At 44.7% G+C, this 18,932-nt stretch overlaps 1 protein-coding gene across 4 annotated transcripts in view; it reads left to right on the top strand.

Annotated features, from left to right (window-relative positions):
- CACNA1C (calcium voltage-gated channel subunit alpha1 C) overlaps window positions 1–18,932 on the top strand; it is a 658,891-nt gene that overhangs the window by 347,457 nt on the left and 292,502 nt on the right. The gene's annotated exons all lie outside the window — the stretch shown is intronic.

Genomic DNA, 18,932 nt, shown 5'->3' with positions numbered 1-18,932 from the left:
AACCCAGATCTGAGCCACATACATATAATTTCAGCCTTCTATTGAGAGTTTAGAATGTTCTAGGCATTGACATATGTTATCTTATTTAATCATTAAAAGCCAAGATCAGGTATTAGGGTCCCCAGTTTTTGAGTGGAAAAACCAAGGCTAGAGAGATTAATTTGTCAGGATCACATAGTGAGTCTGGCTCACTGGAGCCTGAGTGCCCAGTCACATTGTCTACTCTCATGACATTGAACTTCAGCAGTGGATGGCCCTGACTAGTTCATGGGGTTCAGCCAACATGGGAAGTGTGAATAGTATGTCTTATACAGGCTTCCCACTGAGTCCAATACCCTAGTCGAATAAATAGAGCTTCTAGAAAATAGAATTCTTTTTTCTTTTTAAAGGTTATTTTTATTTATTTTGAGAGAAATAGAGAGCAAGTTGGAAAGGAGCAGAGAGAGAGAGAATCCCAAGCAGGCTCCATGCTGTCAGCGCAGAGCCCGATGCGGGGCTTGAACTCACAAACAGTGAGATCATGACCTGAGCCAAAGTCGAGTCAGACCTTTGACTGAGCCACCATTAAAAAGAAAATAGAATTATTTTTAGAGTGCTCAGGCATTCCCTGAGATTCTAACTGTGCCAAGTTGTATGTGTTTCAGTGACATGTGTCTGTACTCCATGCTTTCTGAGATGGGGACAACTGAGAGAGGTGAAGAGAGGGATCACTTTGGGAATTGTGCAAATATTTGCAGCTTGATTATTCCTGAGTATATATCACTAGCAAAGCTGCTTCTGCTCCCTTCCGGGTCTGAGTACACAAACATCTATCCAAGTAGAGTGGTTCTTTTTTTTCTCTTTCTGTGGTTGGGGGACAGAAAGGCAGTCCAGCGAAACCAAAGGCTTGGGGCAGGCCTGACAGGATTTGTAACCTGGGGAATGTGCTGAGCTTTGATTCAGCTGAGCAGTGGCTTGCTGCCCAGGCCTTGTGGTCCTTCAAGACATCAGCTGAGGATCCCAAAACGTAGGGCCCCATGAACAGGGTGAGTTGTTGTCACCAGGACTTGCCCTGTCACCACCTATTAAATTTTGCGGGGACCCAGCAGCCCCTGGCCTGTGGTCACACAGCAGTCTACTCCTGGCCAAGAACTCTGGCATGAAACTAGACCTCTCCAACTATTTAATGTTTCATTAGTGGTTTTCCAAAGGCATGGGTCCAAGCTTGGCTGGGCCACGCCATTCGGAAGTGCGTGAACACTTAATAAAATCAAACTGTTGAAGGATCCCAAACCCAGGAATCTGGTCACTTGGAAGTCCAGGCTGGAAGCCCACAGAGGGCTGCTGCACTGTCTCAGTTTTTTCCTCTTCTAGATGTTTCTATGCCATACATCTGTCTCTCTCAAGTTATCCAGCCTGTTTGTAGTTCTTAACTATTGGGGTTCACTAACCCCTTTTCATATCTAATGAAAGTTTGGACTCTCCCCCCAGAAAAATGCACCCATGCACTAGCATACAACATTTTGTTTAGAATTGCAAGGTGTTCATGAGCCACCTTCTAAAGATGGATCCCCATGTGAACCCCTGTGCTTCCACATTTGACATGGGGGACTGTGGAGTATTCTCTCACCAAGAAAATGCTTAAACAAGGTTTGTATTTTTGAAATGTCAGAAGTCCTCAAATTGCAGAATGAGGCCTAAGCTATTAGTCACTTAGGACTTCACAGGCAAGAGTAGGAGCTCCGTTGAGTGACAGGCCTTTCCAGGCACAGAGTCACTCAGGGGCAATTGTTCAGCCCCCAGGAGCTTTAGGAGTCTGGGGCAGTCGAGGTATTGGAGAACGTGGAACAAGGAATGGTCTTCAGCAGGTGCTAATGACAGGATATGGAGGGAGGGAAGCAAGTAATGCAGCACATCTGCCTTCAAATGCTGATGGCTGTGGACTCTGTGGCCCTGGGCAAGTCCAGAATCTGTGACCCTGTAAATGATAAAAGCTAGTGGTTGAGAGGCATTAAGACATCCAAAGTGCCTGGCACAAAGCAGGAGCTCAATAAACTACACAGAGCTGATGGCAGAGATGGAGGAAATAGTAAACACACCCCCTTCCAGATGAGTGGTGTTAGTGTCACAGAGGGCTTCCTGCTGGATTCTCACCTCAGGGGCCTTTTGAAAAATCTTGTGTACTTTCCTCCTTCCTTCCAGCCCCCCCCCCCCCGCCACTACGTTAAATTTGAGAGGAGGTGAGAATGGTGAGGAGAAAGTATAGTTAGGTATTTTGGCAACTAGCTATGGCAAATGGCATAATTTGTCCACCAAATGAGCTGCAGCAGGTGCCCTTTGGGAGAAGGAAGAACTCTGAAGTGTGAGCACCCCAAGGAGTGGTCCGGGCTTCCTGACCCAGTCCCAGAGCCTGCAATTCCGGAATCTCCACCATTGGCCCAAGGACAGGCCTAGGGTTGGGATAAACTCAGGCCACGCTGGCAAGGCAGTTAAGAGGAAGAGGCTGTTTGGCTTCTTCCAAAGGGTAGAGGAGGGTTTCTCACTTTTGTGCACTAAAGACTAATGCACTCTTTTAAAGTCATTATTTTCATCCTCTGAGTTCTGTTGCTGTTGGGAAAACTCTGGTAGCCAAGATTACTTAGCACTCTGAAGGCCTTCTCCATGTAGCTGCCCCTCCCCAGAAGGATCCCCGACACCTTGAGTCCCCTGGCCAAGAAAATTGTATTGAGCTTTACTTTGTGAAGTTTGTATTATAAAAGTAATAGGTACTTCTTCATCTTTACATATGAAGTTAACACATTGAATGAGACTTTCCAAACTGCATGCCTCCTATTTGGAGAGGTTCGTCTAAATGAATGTGTCCCTCCCCTTTGAGCATTCTGAGATTCTTCACTGTTAATAGCCTGGGAGGAAGGGTGTGGCTGGGGCTCAGGAGAGAGAATATAGGTACATGACTGTGTTTAGTTGTAGGGAGCACAGTCTTTTCTTTCTGCCCCACCTCTGTCCCCTGCTCCCAAGTGGAGCCCCAGCTGAGCAGGAACAGCCCACAGCTGACCTGCCACTGTCTATGTGAGTGATACTGCCACTCTGCCAAGATGCTCACAAATATTTTGGCAGGTTGTCTGACTGCTATCGATGTTTTCTAGACAGATAGTCTTGGCCTCTGTGGAAGAGAAGGACAGTGAGGTTGGGTGGTGCTAAATGGGGGCATAACTCTGGTCTGTAAGTCAGGAGACCTGCACTTAAGAGCCTGTGAGCCACATCTCCTTATCTGCAAGTCGGGCAGCTTGGGTCTTCCCCACCTTCCACAGAGTTAGTATCAGTTGAGATTCTGTCTAGAGAACCACTATGAAATGTGCATTCCAGAATTCCAGGTCTGCTCATAGCTGTGGAAAGAAATGGAAATGTGCCAGGTCCAAGATGATGGTGAGTGGCATCTAAAGATGTACTAAGCCATTCCTGGATCAGATGTCCCAGCAGAGCCCAGCAGGTTAGGAAATGACAGCAGAGCAAGGAGGCTGTGGCACATTCTTACTTGCAGACTTAAGAATGAAAAGACCTTTGAAACACTATAATGGGGAAGCCAGAAGAACACTCCTAGAGTCAGGTAGAAGAGGAGACTCCCTGGAGAAGGCTGGACCACCCTAGGCACCTGTGAGTTGGCCAATGTGTGGCCAGCCATCCTCTGCCCATTGCAGAGGGTCATGTTGCTAAAACATGAATTTGATCCTGCAATGGCTCCCATTGCCCAAGGAGCAGGTTTGTGCTCCTGAACACACCAAACAAGGCCCTCAGAGCACTGGCCCCTTTCACACAGCTCTCTCCCCATAAGACCACCATTTCCCAAACTTTACCTCAAGCTCTTGGCACATACTGTTTGCTCTGCCCAGAATGCCCTTCATTACTGCCCTTGAAGGAGTAACTCAAATGTCACCTCTTTAGAAGCCTTCCCTGACCCTCTGACCCCTACACGGATCTATGCTGCTCTGCCTGAGTCCCTGCTCCCCTAGATGGAGAGTCCTCTAACAGGGTTCACATCCAATCCACTGATGTTCAGCACAGCACCTGACTCACAGGAAGTGCTGAGGAAATGCCAATGACCAGCTAACTCTGGCCTAGAATACCTCAACCCATGATCTTGCACTCTGGGGCTGACTTCCATGTCTCACTTCTGTCCCCAAACCTCTCCTCTTCTGAGGCCAAATGGTCAATTCTTCAGTGGCTCCATAGGAGTCTTCAGTGTCTGTGTGAGTGGGTAGGGCACGCCCTGCAGCCTGACCCAGGAGACACTGCACTTAATGGCCTGAGGTAGGCCCAGCAACCCACATCTTGGAGGTGATATGTAAGGTGCAGGGATGCAATAGTGAAGGAGCCACAGAGCTGGAAGGAGCCTTTGGGCTCTCACCTCCAGCAGAAGGGAAGAAGAGGCCTCTAAAACCCTGCTGTGAGAACACTTCTTGGCCTGGCCTCCTGCTACCCTGTATTCTCACCCACCGCCACTGGTGGCTCTCCTCTGTCCCAATAAACAGTTAACTGGCATTAATTTCCTGTCACCGGCCCCCTCTCCCGTTTGCCCCTGCTGACATCCTCAGGAGGAGCAAGGGAATAGTTGGCTGGAACCAGCTCCCCGAGAGGACCTCAGCTGGCCCCTAGCACATTGCACACAGGGAATGTAGCAGCAGCCAGTGGCTGACCGTTCACATCTCAGCACAGCTTCTGCCCCCAAGCTTAAAGGAGTAAGGCTGCACCTGTAAAGCAGAGAGAGCTTGTATACATACAGCAGGTCTGAGCAGAGCGGGGGGCAGTGGGAGGATTCGGTTTTGTTCTACAGGAAGCCAAAGAGAAGAGTGATTTGGCCCTGGGATCTGTCAGAGTACAGAACATGAAAATAAGGGAAACAGACAAGGGACAGACCGCTTGAGTGAAAATGTCTAAGGGAAATGGGAGAAGCGAGGTGTGTTTAGCCAGCTTTGTCACACTAAGCAGGATTGTTATTAGTAATATTGAATACATTATCCCAGCACCCGGAGGGAGGTGAGTTCTGTCACTGTTGAAGCTGATTAGATTGGGAATTAATCATGGTGTTGGCAGCGGGCCCTGACTGATATGCCTGGAACAGGGTAGTGGGTGTCAGGGCCCGCAGCCCACGAGGTAGCTGGTGCCTTTGGCCAGGGAGGGACAGTGGCCTTGAAGACAGAAGCCCCACTGCTTTTCCAGGTAGGGCCAGGCCTATGCTGGGCTCAGAGGCAGCCATGAGGAAGTGACAACCCCCTCAGCCCAGAGTCCACAGTGGGTATTGACACAGATCTAACAGTACACCAGCTATTTAACCTTGAACAAGTCACCTGACCTTTCTGACCTGCAGGGATGTTTTTACTGAGGAGCAAGTGGAGGCTCAGAGGGGCTGAGCTTCTCTCAGGGTTACTTAGAGGACAGGGGAGAGGAGTGTGGAGTGCTTTGTGGACTGGAAGCAAAGAGGAGGCTGTGTGAGTCCTTACAGAGAACCAGGGGGCTGCCTGCATGAGTTTTTATGAGGACTACTCGCTCTATCCCCTACGAGTTCCTTCCTGATCCAGGGCCACAGTGGACACAATTGTCATCATTAGGTAATTCATTCCTTTCTATCTTCAGAGCTCCTAGAAGCCATTTAGCCCCAGGAGTAATCTATTGTGAACGAACATGCAGGGAAGTGTCCTTGGTGGGGAGGAGGGTGGGACTAGGGGGGACTAGGAGGTTTCTCCTGGGACCAGGCCACCGGAGGTCTTCCGGGATCCACCCTGAACTTCCCCAGCTCTTCTTGTCACCAAGGCATCTTGATTCATCCAGGACAGGTAGAGATGGCACAGAGGGACCAAGTAGGCAGACATTCTCTGGGTTCAGGGGAGCCCAGTAGTTTTTTAGGCCTCCAAAGGCATCAGAATTCATCCATCCATGAGATGCCATCTCAGTGCCCAAGGCCACTGGAAAATGGTCCCTAGAAAATGGAGCTCTTTATACAGTTTGCCCGTGCCTTCTCCCCACATGGGTTTACTCTCTATTTCATTAAAGAGCTGCTCACAGTTACCTCAGATCATTATAACTTGGAATAAGCTCATTGTTTGGAATCAGCCCTGCCTTTCCTGTCTCTTGGGTTTTTGGAAATATTAATGCAAAACTGCCTGCCTTTAAGCATCAGAGGTTTGATCCCCTCCCTTGCAAAGGATTTGGGAGATTTAGACAATGGGTCTTATAGCAGCAGTGGCCCATTTCTATGTTTTTTTGTTTTGTTTTTTTTTTTTTGAGAGAAGGAGAACATGGGCAGGGGAGGGACAGAGAGAGAGAGGGACAGAGGATCTGAAGTAGGCTTTGCATGACAGCAGAGAGCACAATGCAGGGGTCAAACTCACGAACCGTGAGATCATGACCTGAGCTGAAGTCAGACACTTAACTGACTGAACCATCCAGGTGCCCTGACAGTGGCCCATTTTTAAAATTTCATTTCCTGGAGGTGAGAGCAGAAGGGTATACTATGGAGTGTGGGATAGGTGCCTGGGACTTTGCATTATCTCATTGGTTCCTCACTGCAACACTATGAGGTGGGCAATGTTAAACCCTTTTTACAGAACTGAGAACTGAGGCTCAGCAAAGTTAAGTAACTTGCCCATACAATACATCGCTGGTAGACTGAGATTCAAACTCAGCCTCACTTAATTTTAGAAACCAGGATATTCCTTTCTCTCTTGTTGGTTTAGTCCCAAAGCTAAACCAGAATGAGGAACTTGGTGATGAGAAATAGCTCATGGAGAAGCAGGTTTCAGGTGGTTTACATGGAGCAGGTGCTTATCACCTCCCAGGTTATCATCAGAGTTAAAAGCACATGATTTGGAGTCAGAGGAACCTGGGTGTCAGGGCCTGCTCCATCACCCACTTGCTATTTGTGAGACCTTGACCTCATCAAGCCTCGAATCCTGGTCTGTCACGTGTTAGCCACCTAAGGGCTGCTCTGAACATTGAACAGAATAATACAAATAAGGCACTCAGCGTGGAGTCTCCTCTGCCCACCCCAGAGTAGTTCAGGGTCCCCATGATACACCCCACAGCGTCCTCTGCCCTCACTTGAAGCGCTCTTCCTTCTTATCTTTCTGCCTCCCCACCAAGTTGCCCAAGCAGAGCCCCATCTGGCCTGCCCACTGCTGAGTCCCCAGCCCTTGACTCAGTGCCTGACACCAGGGTCAGAGGTCAGTAAATATTTTATGGCTATGAGCTACAACTGTTACCATTGTTGTTTCCTTCTTCTACCAAAACCCCATTTTTCAGTTTAGCCTGATACCTCCCTCCTGCCCTGCCCTGCCCACCCATACCCTGCACCTCCCTTCTCTGAGCCTTTTCTCCCCGCTTTTCTATTTCCCCTTGCCCTCCCTGCCCTCACTCTCTGCATACCCTTGCCTCCTTAAGTCTCCTCACAACACTCTCAGAATATTGGGGGTGCTTCTGGTGACACCTCAAGGTTTGGTACAGATCAAAGTTAGTCCCTCAGTACCATACTCATGCTTTTGCCTCTTCAGCTCTTTGGGGTTGGCCTCTGTGGGGCTTGGCAGGGGGGGACGTGTGTTCCCATCTCCATGGCAGGACTCAGCCAGGCTGAGTGTGGAACAGGCTTTTGGGAACATGGAGTCTATGTGGTGATCAACAAGGGCACTCCTAGGTCACTTTCGAGTCCTATCACATGGGTGGGGGTGATCACCTTTTGGCTTTTTTCCTACTTATTAGGACCTTCGTGATTAAGGTTGGAGGAATTGGTTAGATTGTGTTTTGAAGAAAGGGTGAAAATTTGCCTTTTTATGTTTCATGCTTTATCATCCAACCATGCATTCCAAAATACTGATTTGGCACTTACCTACATGTCGTCCTCTGGTAGGCAATGAATCAAATGAGATTAACACACCTGTTGACCAGCTTCAAATTTGAGACCCACCAATGAGGACTTAAGTGTGTCTTTAAAGATGAGTGACATAAAATTTATTATTCTCATGTTCATAGTGCACACTTCTAATAACAGACACATTTTCATGTCTGTGCCCTCATCTGATCATCATAACCAGCCTATGAGGTTGGCATGTAAGATAAGTCTCCTCATTGAACATATGGGGAAACTGAGGCATGGAGTATAAGGTTATAGAGCTAGCAGACAGGGAAGCAACCATGGAGACTCTGCCCCTGATTTCAGTGCTGATTGGGTAGACCCAGGCTGCCTGGGTGTGAATCCAGTTCCTCCATTTGTTTAGCTTTGTTTCCTTGGCAAGTTATTTAGCCTCCCTGTGCCCAAGTTTTCCCATCTTTAAAATGGGTGTGATAGCACTTACAGGCTTATCATGAGGATTAAGTGAGTTAATATCCACAAAACAAGTACTAACTTATTATGTGCTGGCACATAATAAGCACTGAATATTTTTTCAGTAAAAATACAAACCTAGATGCACATATGGGGTCCTTTTGTAGACTTTTGGACATCTCCACATTTGAAAGGAAGGGAACAAAGTGTCACCTAGTTTTCTGTTAATTAAAGAAGGCTCCAGATATGGAGTCAGCCTCATGAGGATGGAATCCCGTATTTTAAAACCCTTGCCTAAAATAACTTGGATGTTCTCTATGCATGAATGTTGCATGTGCATGCCTCTGGATAGAGAGCAGGAATACGAACTGAATTACAGTGTCTCAATAATAAGATGGCAGTGTTAATTCCAAGTGCTGGAACATCCTGCTTGAGAAAACCTGGATTTCCAACCTGGTTCTCTGACTTCACCAAAGCTAGATAATTATCCAAGCAGCACCTGACCCTTCTGACTATTTATCTTATCGGTAGGCAGCACTTCAAGCCTTCATTGTTAAGGCTTCCCTTCTTATTCCTGGCATTTTAAGGATGATAACGAAGTAAGGGGAGAGTGCCGTGTGCAACGTGGCTGGCTAGGAGCCTCAGACGAAGAGTGCGGTTTGAAGAGGCAGTGCCATGTTCTTCTAGGGGCCAGAGCCAGGCCTCACATGGAGCTCTGGAGAACAAGAGCCAATCTGGATGGAGCCAGCTGGAAGAAGAAGGTGTGAGATTGCATTGCAGGCAGCGTGGGTATGGAAAACAAGGGGCTTGGTTTCCCAGGCCACTCTGCCACTTACTGCTGTGTGACCTTAAGCAAGGCACTTAACCTCTCTGAGTCTCAGTGGTCCTATCTGGGAAATGGAAATATTAATACTGGCACCGTCTACATTATAGGTGAAATCAATTCGTAAATCTTTTTTTTTAAGTTTATTGATTTCTTTTGAGAGAGGGAGAGAGAGCATGCGAGCAGGGGAGGGGCAGAGAGAAAGGAAGAGAGAGAGAATCCTGAGCAGGCTCAGCATTGTCAATGCAGAGCCTGACATGGGGCTTGAACCCACCAACCATGAGATCATGACCTGAGCCAAAGTCAAGAGTTGGATGCTCAACTGAGTGGTCACCCAAGCACCCACAATTCATAAATCTTAAAGAACTATACTGATGTTGTTGTAAATTGGAGAGAATCAGTGGTTGCTAGCAATAACTTTCCATCACCAACCAGCCTTGTGGGCCCCAGTGTCAGTGCACACCTCAGAGCCTAGTCTCAGGAACAACAGGAAGGTTCTGCTACTCCACATCCATCACCAGAACTTTTCTTCCCTCAAGGATTTATTCTTTGGGTGCTGACTTAAGCCATCATCATTTATACTACCTTATGAATAATAAGTTTATTAGATTTTTTCCCACCCATTTGACCCCCTACTAGGAGCAAGATTTGTTTTGTTTTGTTGAGAGGGGTGAGAATTGAAAGGGACAGCCAGATCACAAGGATCTCAGAGTTAGGGGAATTGGAATGGCTTTGTGGAGACAGGGGAGGGGAACTTGAGTATCTAGGCAATAGCCCTGAGACACACAGAGCCGGGATGTAGGACTAGAGTAATAAGGAACAAGCCACAGTCTCCCCAAAATTTCCTAGAGGCCAACCTGTTTTTAATGCCCTTCATTCCTGGGGCACCTGGGTGGCTCAGTCGGTTAGGCGTCTGACTTCAGCTCAGGTCATGATTTTGCGGTCCGTGAGTTCAAGCCCCACGTCGGGCTCTGTGCTGACAGCTCAGAGCCTGGAGCCTGTTTCGGATTCTGTGTCTCCCTCTCTCTCTGACCCTCCACCGTTCATGCTCTGTCTCTCTCTGTCTCAAATAAATAAATAAATAAACGTTAAAAAAAATACCCTTCATTCCTTTCTGACCAGTGCCTCATCTCCCAAAAACCCAGTTGAAGCAGACAAAACTCCAGTCCAAAGACACTCCTTGCATTATTGACCTTCTAGTCTTGCCCATGGCTGGGTAGTCTCCTGTTTACTCACTCATCTGTAAGGGCTGCGGAGTGAAGGTGTTGGAGGCAGGAGTGAGTGTGGTATTTTTGAGGACCTGGAGGAGGTGGGATTTGGAGAATCTGGTGGGAGCTGCAGGCACATAGCGCCCACACTGGCATCCCATCTCAGACAACTCTGCAAAGTCTGGAACAGCCATTCCAAGGCTGCTTTTCCTTTCCCTTTCTTTTATTCTCCTTTAATTAAACTTTTTTGATTAAATGACAGCTTTCATCACTCCTGGCAGCTGCTGAGAGACAAGATAATTTATAGATGCATTGACACTGTATGATTAGGACAAGTACAGTAAATAACAGATGAGAAGATGATTCGCAGCAACCTGAAGGCCCCCATCTCTTCAATCCACCCCCTCCCATCTCCCAAGTGAGTCCCAGGTAGATGTCTGCTACCATCACTATGGGATGCCTTTCCAACTGCAAAACATCAGAATTATGGCATGTAGAACACTGCCCTGATCCCGTAGACCACAGTCCTGCTCCGATGCCCCAGGGGCTTTTTCAGAGCTGCCTGTTACTACATGGGGAAGCACCTAATACTCACTCTTGAAAGCTTAGAGCTCCTTCAGGTCAGAATTTCCTTGCTGGTTACTGGGGTACGCCTGAGGGCAGGGCCTGGGTCTCCTGGGCCAGTCATTTCTGGTGACCACAAGCACATCATTCATCTGTTGCTGGATGCCATGAAAATACTATCATTTTCTCTGTGTGCCCCACTGTAAAAAAGCCTGAGAATCTACTCCCTATGCCTCCTACAAGGGTAGTGATTAAACCACCTCAGGAAATACTAGCATCTATCCTCAGACCTTCAAAACTGTCAGGGTCCCAACCTCCTCCCAAATGCACCTTGTTACCTCTTAATGTTAACCAGAAATACTCACGGTGGTCAGCCCAAATATACCCCTCTTTCTGGGTAAAGCATATTTCCCCTTGTTTGACCCTCCTCAGTCTAATATTTTGTGTGTTCCTTTTCTTTGTGTGCTCTTCTTCTCAGGAGTATCCCTACCTAAGTCACAGGGGGTCCACTTAGCAGGCATTTTGCATGTGTGTGCAGGTGTTGTCTGTGCATTTATAATTAGTATTTACTAGGCAAGATTAAATCAGTGACATTCAACCATGTACAATCCTGAATAATTAGGCACTGAATTGTAAGACAAAATTTTATTTCACCTCAAAGGTTCATCCCAGTGTGCATCCCTTCCAATGTGGACCCTTCTCATGTGGCTGGGAAGGAAGAATCAAGTGCCCAGTCTAATGCATGAGGTACTATGGGTTCCAGAAAATTAAGTGGACAAAAACATGTGTGAAGATAAATGATGTATCTTGTCATCTTCTGGGGGATTACTTGTTAACATAGAAAGAAATGAAGCAATTGAGATTTCCATTGAAAGATTACAGTTTGTGGTTGGTTGTTTTGTTGTTTTAGTTTTGTTTTTGTTTTTGTTTTTGTCTTTTGTTTTGTTTTGTTTTTGTAGCTGTTGTTTGTAAAGAGCCAAGCATGAAAGACTGAGAGAGCCTGGAAAAAGACAAACTTTAAGATTATAAAGAGGTATCTGGGGCACCTCGGTGGCTCAGTCGGCTGAGCATCCGACTCTTCATTTGGGCTGAGGTCAGGATTCCAGGGTCATGGGAATGAGGAGGTATCCATGTCACACTTATTCCTAGTTTCCCTTCAGTTGCCTAGCACAGAGCTTAGGACACCACAGGTGTTTCCATATATACATTGCTAAACTGCATAGGGGAACGTATTTTGTTGGTGGCTCCCCTGCTTCAGTTTCCCCTTGGCAACCAAGGCTTGCTGGTTTGGAGGAGGACTTGAGCTACTCCTGGAGGAAAATCAGGAAAGATGGGGGAAGGAGACATGGATATGTTCTACTGATCTAAGTTACATTATTTTTAATTTTTTATTTCTAAATAATTGTAGATTCATAGGAACTTTCAAAGATAGGACAGAGAGGTCTGCTGTACCTCAGAGGTTACATCTGACATAACCATGGGACAATATCAAAACCAAGAACTGATACTGGTACAATGTGTATATATAGTTCTGTGCCACTTTATCACTTGTGTGGATTTACGTGAGCACCACCACAATCAGGATATAGAACTGTTCTAACACCACAAAGATTTTACTCATGTTACCTCTAAATAGTCACACCCCACTTTCCTCCCCACCATCCCTAATTCCTGGCAACCACTAATTTGTTCTCCATCTCTATGATTTTGTCATTTTAAGAATATTATATAAATGACTTATTTTTACTTTCCTGTGGATTGCTGGAACATGTTTTTAGAACTCCATTTTTATTTATCTCTAGTGTTTTTGAGTGTATCTCTTTATATAACTGTTTCATTGGTTGCTCTCAGTATTATATTAGAATATATACATAATTTATCAGTCTACTGGTGTTACAGATTACTAATTAATTTACTAATTACATTTACTAATTAATTACCTGTTCAAATTGTAGATACTTTATCTCCCCTTACCCTGCCTGCTTATAATATAATCATTGCATATATTTTCTCCACATACATGAGAAACACATTAGTGTTAAAACTTTGGCTTTAACCATCAAACATAATTTGAAAAACTCAAGAGAAGGAAAGTCTATTGTATTTACCTCTATTTTTGCTCTTTCTGTTCTTTCTTCCTGATGGTCTAAGATTCCTTTTTTTTTTTCCTTTTTCCAAAAAAAATCATTTCTATTTAGAGAACTTCCTTTAGCCATTCTAAAGGTAAGTCTGTTGGTGACAGATTCTATTAGTTTTCCTTCATCTGTGAAAATGCATGTATTTTCCTTTCATTCATGAAATATATTTCTGCTGGATGTAGAATTTGGGTTGATAGTTCTTTTTATTTAGCTCTTGAAAAATGTTATGCCACTTCCTTCTGACATGTGTGGTCTCTGATTAGACTTGTTTCCCTCTCTAGGTAACCCATTCAGTTTTCTTTCTGTGCTTTCAAGATTATTTCTTTGGCTTTAATTTTCAGGGGTTTGTGCTGTGTCTTGGTGTGGATTTCTTTCAATTGATCATATTTGGGATCATTCAACTTCTTGAATGTGTTGGTTTATATCTTTTGCCAAATTGGGGGAACTTTCAGCCATTATTTCTTTGACTACTTTTTTAGCCCCATCTTCTTTCTTTTTTCCTTCTGTTATGGCCCAAATGTTAGATCCTTTGTAATGGTCCCACAGGTATCTGACACTCCGTTCACTTTTTAAAGACTATAGTGTGTATGTTGTCCACAATGGGTGATTTCTATTGCGCTGTCTTCATATTCACTGATTCTTTCCTTTATTGTCTCCATTCTGCTATTGAGCCCATACACCGAGTTTTTAAATTTCCTTTGTTGTATTTTTCAGTTCTAAAATTTTCATTCTTTGTGTCTTTTATTTCTTTGCTGAGATTTTCTATTTTTTCCCTGAGACTTCCTGTTTTTTATTATATTGTTTTAAGCTTATTTATAAGCTCTCGTTGAAGTGTTTTTATGGTAGCTATTTTAAAATCTTTGTGAGATAATTCCAACATCTGGGTCATTTCAGTGTTGGTATCTGTTGATTGTCTTTTCTCATTCAAGTTGATATTTTCCTGGGTTTTAGTGTGATGAATTGATTGAAAACTGGACACTCTGAGTACTTTTTAAAGTCTTCCATTATATCTGGCTTCCTTTGACGTGAACCCAGCAAGAAAGAGGAACACCACCTCATTACTCCCAGGTGTGAGTGGAAGTCCAGGTTTGCCATTTGGCCTTCACTGACACTCAGTAGGGCAGGGTCTTTTCATTACTGCTGGTGGCAATTTAAGCTCCCCACTAGAACTTTGCTGATGTCATCCTGACCGTGGCACCATAGTGGGCCACATTGTCACTGGACAGCAGTGAAAGACATGACTCTCCAGCAGGCCTCCACTGACACATCTCAACAGGGAGAGGGAGGTGTACCTCATTACTGCCAGGTCAGAGTGGAAGTTGTTTCCCCACATGGTCTCCACTGACACCATGGGGGTACTGGGGAGACTCATTACCACCCAGAGGGAAAGAATGTCCTGGTTCCTCACTTGGCCTAGTCTGACACCATCCCAGCAGGGGATTTGGAGTGTCTCATTATAGCCTGGCAAAGATGGAGGTGAGGATGGAAGTCAAGGCTCCTCACTCAGCCTTTGCTGAAGGAGGTAGGGATGGAGCAACAGTTTTCCCTGTGATGTTTGACTGGAGTAGAATGATTACTATCTAAAGTTTTCTTAGTTTAAAATCAGGCAAAGAATTTGAATAGACATTTCTCCAAAGATGATACAAATGGCTAATAAGCACATGAAAAGATGCTCAGCATCACTAGTCATAGGGAAATGCAAATTAAAACCACAATGAGATGCCACTTCACACTCATTAAAATGGAATTATCAAAAGAACAGCAAATAACAAGTGTTGGCAAGGATGTGCAGAAGTTGGAACCCCTGAGCATTGCTGATGGGAATGTAAAATGGTACAGCCACTATAGAAAACAATATGATGGTTTCTCAAAATATTAAGCATAGAATTACCATATGATATATCAATTCCACTTCTGGATATATACCCAAAACAAGTGGAAGCAGGGACTCCAACTATTTGTGCACTTGTGCATAGCAGCATTGTTCACAAAATCCAAATGACAGATACAATCCAATTGTCTAACAATAGATGAATGGATTAAAAAATGTGATATAAATATACAGTGGAATATTCTTCAGCCTTAAAAAGGAAGGACTTTCTAATACACACTACACCACTGAAGATTCCTGCAAGCATTATTCTAAGAAAAATAAACCAAACACAAGAGGCTAAATATTGTAAGATTCAACTTATAGGAGTGCCTAGAGTAGTCAAATTCATAGAAATAGAAAATAGAATAGTGGTTACCAGGGGCTGGGTGGGGGGATTAATTGAGAAGTATTATTATTTAATGGGTATAGAATTTCAGTTTGGGATGGTGGTGATGGTTGCATACAATGTGAATGTACTCAATGCCACACAACTGTACACTTAAAACAGCTAAAATGGAAAATTTTATGTTATGTATATTTTACTACAATTTGGGGAAAAGTTTCTTTCTTACTAGGTAGTTCCTTTTCCTGAGCCTTTAGCTAAAGACAGGAGACTTCAGTTGGATATTGTTTCTCTGTACCCATTAGCATTTTGGGTTGCCCAGAAAACCAAGGACCTCACCCACTGTGTCGCCCCACGATTCCTAACCAGTCTGCTTTCTTCTCTCCACCTTTTAGTCTTTTTATGTTTGTTTTATGTGTAATGTCCATGAATTTTAGTTGCACTTTGTGGGGGAGAAATAGGGGAAAATATGTCTGCTTCATCTTTTCATAAGTAGAAGTCTCAAAGCCACTTTATTTTACGGAAAGATTTCTGTCCATGTTTCATTTCCTTTTGCTAGCCAGTGAAATCTCATTCCTTTCAATTTAATATATAAAACTATAGCTAAAAAAAATCTCTCATTTTTATAGACAAGGGCTCTTAATTCTGAAATCTTATGTTGATATTTCTAAACACTTCCAGAGCAACAGTTATAACATCAGAAGAGTAGCATGTTGTCATAACATTTCATTCCCCACCATCTCCTCTGTTCTGCCCTATGTTTCAACAATACTAATTCCAGGTAAATCTGACTAGCGCACATTCTCAACCATAAAATTAATTAATTCTACTTGTGCAGACATTTCTCTTCTTGTCCTAATTATCAGTTTCTTCAACATATGCCTGCTGTCCCTTTCAAACTTTTATTAATGTATGTGATCATATATGTTTACGGTAGATTTGTGCTTTTGTTCTCGTCATAACTTCTAGTATTTAAAATAGTCCTTGGATGAAACACCCTGGTGCAGCAGAAGCAGTGGGCTTTGAATTAGGACATTTGGGTTCTAGTCCTATTATTGTCACTTATTGTCTTGTTATTATTGTCTTGTTATTGTCTTGTTATTGTCTTGTTATTGACTTATTGTCAAGTTATCATTTCATTCCCCTGAACCTCAGATTCCTCATCATTAAAATGAGGGAAGGAGAATTGGATCACCCCTATGGACTCTCTCTGTTTGAACCTGACTTTACATTTAGGCTACTCATCTCTAATAAAGTCAACGTCATTATCAGACCAGGGGATTAGAAAGAAAGATGTCACCCCACACCTGATCACCTTGATGATTATGTGCTGATGGGTAGGAACCAGCAGTAGCTTGATAGTATGTGTAAAACTTCCATCAGGATTCCTATTTTGGGTTTGTCACCATAATTTTTTCTTTTCATTGATAATTGTCCTTGGTGCAATACCTAAATTATAAGTGATTTTTGTCCATTTTTTTCTCCTGAAGTTAGGTGCCTTAATCACAAGGTCTTCTTTCCCTTTTGCCTCTTCCTTTCTGTGTCCCCACAACCCCCTTTTGCAAGAGTAAACTATGCTTGAAGCTGAAGTGCTCACCTTAGCAAAGTCAGTCACCTGTGCTCTCTATGCCTCCCATGGCTCTTGTACCAAATATAAGAAAGAAGAGTTAACCCAGGGCCTGCTTTCCACCAGGGGAGGGAGCAACTCAGGTGTGATGCCCAGAATTCCTGTTGGGGCAAGAGGAAGAAATAAGGAAAGAAAGAAGATGAGGCCAGAGGGGAAGGAAGGGCACAAAGCAGAACCAACAGAGCAGAGAGATGGATGAGCAGGATAGCTCAGGGAGACAGGAATGCAAACAGAGGAGAATCTTCTATCAGGGAGGGGATGAATCGTCCTTACCTGTCAGCCACCAGGCCTCAGTGAGCTGGCAGCTTCTTCCTCTCACAGACTGCAGGTTGTTTTTAGCTGCCAGCCTTGCATGTTGGGATTATGCATCCTGCTCCTATTAAAGTTGGCTAGAGGGACAGTTTCACTTCTCCAGAGCAGCATGGCTTGCCCAGGGTCAGTGCCCATGTTGATTACAGAATCTACATTACCTTGCAGGGCACCTTTTTAGCAGCCTCACCACCACCCATTTTTTAGAAACAAGAAACTCTGGCTTCACATTGTCTGAAGCATGAAAGGGCATAGAGAACCAGCCCCCCACTCCAGATCATGGAGACACCTTGCTTTAAGAGTTTTTCAAGAAATGGACCCCTGCAAGGAACTTGGTTCATGACACAGTTTTCATTTTTAATGGACCATGATTTCCATGGATCACTTTGTGTAAAGGAAACCAAAATCAAACATTTAAAGTGAATGAGAATAGGGGTGCCCAGGTGGCTCAGTTGGTTGAACATCTGACTCTTGATTTCAACTCAGGTCATGTTCCCAGGGTCCTGGGATCGAACCCCATGTAGGCTCTGTGCTGAGCTTAGAGCCTGCTTGGGATTCTCTCCCTCTCCCTCTGTCCTTCCCCTATACATGTGCATGTGCTCTCTCTCTTGCTCTCTCTCCGAAAAATAAAAATAAATAAAAATAATAAAAAAAGTAAATGAGAATAAACATGCCTGGAATAAAAAGCATCTGTACCCTGTGTGTGTGCATGTGCCTGTGCATGTGTGCGTGTGTGTGTGTACATTCAGCATGAATATATTTTTCAGGAGATAATGCTATATGTAGATGGCTCCCCTCCTCTTTTTTTCTCCTTGCTATCTGCTACCACACATGGATTTTTCTCTGGTCTTTCTCTTCCAAATCTCCTTTCCTGGACAAGAGCCCCAGCCTCTTCCATATAACTGCTAGGTTCTGTCACTCTCTGGAGAGGCCTGTTCTACCTATTGGGAAGGGTCTGGGTCAGCACAAATCCCACCATCATGATGCCCCCCCCCCAGCAAAGCTCCCCAGGTGGGTGTCCTTTCCTAGTAGATCCCACCTCTTCACAACCTTGTAAACTCAGATGTCAGGAGCTACCATCACTTAGGAGGGTAGAAAAAAAGAACAGAATTCCCACCTCTAGTACCAGTCCCTACCCAGAACCCTTAGCAAGTAAGAATGAAAGCAGACCTTTCTCTAGATTTTTATGAAAAGGCAAACTCCAAAGAAGTCACAACTTGCAGGTAGTTGGAGCACTGGGGCCTTTAGGGACAAGGCACCTGAAAGACCTTTTAGAACCAGAGAACGGTGGCTGGAGATGGGGACACACCAGAATGTGGTGCTTCTATTTTCCACTGGATAGAAATTACTGATAATTACTACAGAAGCCCTGATCCTTTTGAGGGCTGAAATGACTTCAGAACAGTTAAAACCCTTGAGAAACAGAGCAGGGGAGCATTGTCCTACTTCCCTTCCAGCTCTGCCTGGCCCTGGGATTCCTGGAGCTGCTGGCTGTGGCCTTCTAGCTGCTTCAGAAACAAGCCATGAGGTGTCCAGGCCACCCTTCACATTTCAAACCGGGGATCCCAGAGGTATGTGGAGCTTGGGGAGATGCACTGCAATGAGAAAAAAAAATTGCAGAGCCCTGGCAGTAGAAGAGACAAGTGCATTAACCAAGCATGCAGCCTCGCCCACCCCAGGGCTCCCTCCTGTAATCCCTTCTTTTGTGTCTTTAAATACAGTCCCAGTGAGGAGACACAGAAAGCCAGCCTTCCTTC

Source organism: Panthera uncia, chromosome B4, assembly GCF_023721935.1.
Source record: "Panthera uncia isolate 11264 chromosome B4, Puncia_PCG_1.0, whole genome shotgun sequence".
NCBI classification, from domain to species: Eukaryota; Metazoa; Chordata; class Mammalia; order Carnivora; family Felidae; genus Panthera; species Panthera uncia.
The sequence above is the reverse complement of the archived record's forward strand: the minus strand, read 5'-3'. Positions and strand labels throughout refer to the sequence as shown.